Consider the following 2,450-nt stretch of genomic DNA (forward strand, 5'->3'; position numbering starts at 1 on the left):
TCTCGAAATTCTCGTAAATATTAAATTTCGCCTCATTTCTTGTAAATTTCTTGCAAAGAAGAGATATAAATTATTACACTGAAGCGGTAACAGTTTATGATTGTAAAGATATTTCAGCCACAACCACGTCTCCCGACGTGAGACAGGTGGTTGCAGTCTGTAACGGAAGCAATACGATCAATGCCGCAAGTGTTTTAGCATATTTTTGACACGCAGGGATGCTTTTCAGGCTCTTAGCGAGTGAAAATTCGGCACCTTCCAAGAGCGCCGATGATAATGACGATTAGTTTAACAGAATATTCCGGATACAATCATTGCAACTCCCTTATGAGGTCTCTATACCTCTCTTTCTTTTCATTTTACTGTCGAGAATTGTCCCTTTGGATTTAGGTCGTTCCCGCATGAGTTGGACAACTAGATAGTATTTGAGCTAAATGCTCGGGGTGTGCATGGCACGCCCTGCAACTATCATCGGAAATGTCTTGGCTCAAAATGTGGCGACGGTATGTTAAGGTGGAAATGACAACGTCTTGGCATGCCAAAATGAAACCCTCCGTACCAGACTTCAATCCGGGCGATTTAAGGAAAGCAAACGTTAGCTCACACGATATTGACTGATCCTCCACTTCTCTGTTGAAGATACCGTGGATCCTCTTATCGAGGAGCTGTTCACGAAAGTTTTCTCTTGTGCTTTCTTAATCCAGGCTTTCAGGAGTGAGTACTCGAGATAGATAAGATTTGATGCATTTTGCTCACCCCTAATACTGAAGCTAAGTCCAAGTGTTTCAGCATCCTCCTCCGCTGCTTTGTACAGAAACGGTTCTTTGTCCACTTCTTCGTGATTCCTGACCATTTTAAGAAATGATACTTTGTTCCTCGCTGACAGTTCGGAAGACCAAATTTGCTGGATAAGACGTTTGTATCTGCGTCGGAGAGTATCTTTTATAGATGTCACATCCTGAATGCGGCTCTGTGGCACGCCCAGGTATGTATAAGTCTCTCCAGCGCAAAGGTGTTGTATAGCGCTTCTATCAACGAGCTCAGTATCTCCAGAGATGCCATTAAGTTTTCCTCGCTTCAAATAAACCTTGGCGCATTTGTCTAACCCAAATTCCATTTCAGTTTTCTTAGTTTATCGTTCGACAATCCCCGGAGCTAGATGTAGTTGCTGTTTGTTTTTAGCATAGATCTTAAGATCGTCCATGTAAAATACATAAGTGACCATGTACTTTCGATAAGCAGGCTCTTCCGACATCCCGCTACGCCTTTCTTTGAGCCTCGTTGTTCATACATTTCTTGCCACACAGATTCAATTGCCCGAATAATCCTATCATTTAGGATAGCTGTGAATATCTTATACAGTGTGTTCTTCCGACTTTAAAGATGAGGTGAAAATACGGGCCAAATGCTGATGGTTTGAAGGAAACTTCTTTCAGCAGAAGGTTTTGATACAATCTGGTCCCGGTGCGGAATAGTTCTTCATCCCTCTTAATACTTTGTTCACCTCTTCGGTAGTGATGGGTGGGCATTCTTGATCAGGTGTTATGAGGGTATCACACGGCTCCTTGAAGCTATTTATATTTTCTGAGTCTTCGTGCAGTCTATACTGCACTTCGTAGACCTTTCTCCACAATACTTCGACCTCTTTTGGTTTGGGTAGGTGGTCGACAGTAACTAGAGGGTCTTGGAAGAGTCGAGATGGGTCAGAGAGAAACTGTTGATTTTCTCTGACCCACCTCTCCCTCCGCTCTAGACTTCTCTTAGCGTCAGATAGTATCCGTATTCTCTCGAAAATATGCTGCCTGATGGTCAGCAGCTTTAACTTGTTAAGTGCGAGATAATGGGTTCGGAGTTCGCGCGCGAACTTTCGAACCTTGATGGTAAAATTCCTGCCAGATGTGCAGCTCTCGCTGCATTATAAACACAATAATTGGTAGCCCAGGGGTCGGATTCTTCGGAAAAATGTCCATGAAGCTCGTCATCTATTTCAGCCAGATCTTTATGCTTGAGGAAAACCTTGGTGTTGATGTTTCTTCGGGTCATAAAGCATCGCTCTTTCTCTGTTTTGGATGCCTGCCCGCGGTTGATCTTCGTGTCGCCTCTCTTTCTCTCTTGCCAGCTTGTATCCGCTTGCAATGATTGTATCCGGAATATTCTGTTAAACTAATAGTCATTATCATCGGCGCTCTTGGAAGGTGCCGAACTTTCACTCGTTAATAGCCTGAAAAGCATCCCTGTGTGTCAAAAATATGCTAAAACACTTGCGGGATTGATCGTATTACTTCCGTTACAGACTGCAACCACCTGTCTCACGTCGGGAGACGTGGTTGTGGCTGAAATATCTTTAAAATCATAAACTGTTACCGCTTCAGTGTAATAATTTATATCTCTTCTTTGCAAGAAATTTACAAGAAATGAGGCGAAATTTAATATTTACGAGAATTTCGAGA

This window comes from Belonocnema kinseyi, chromosome 8 (assembly GCF_010883055.1).
Source record: "Belonocnema kinseyi isolate 2016_QV_RU_SX_M_011 chromosome 8, B_treatae_v1, whole genome shotgun sequence".
Taxonomy (NCBI): Eukaryota; Metazoa; Arthropoda; class Insecta; order Hymenoptera; family Cynipidae; genus Belonocnema; species Belonocnema kinseyi.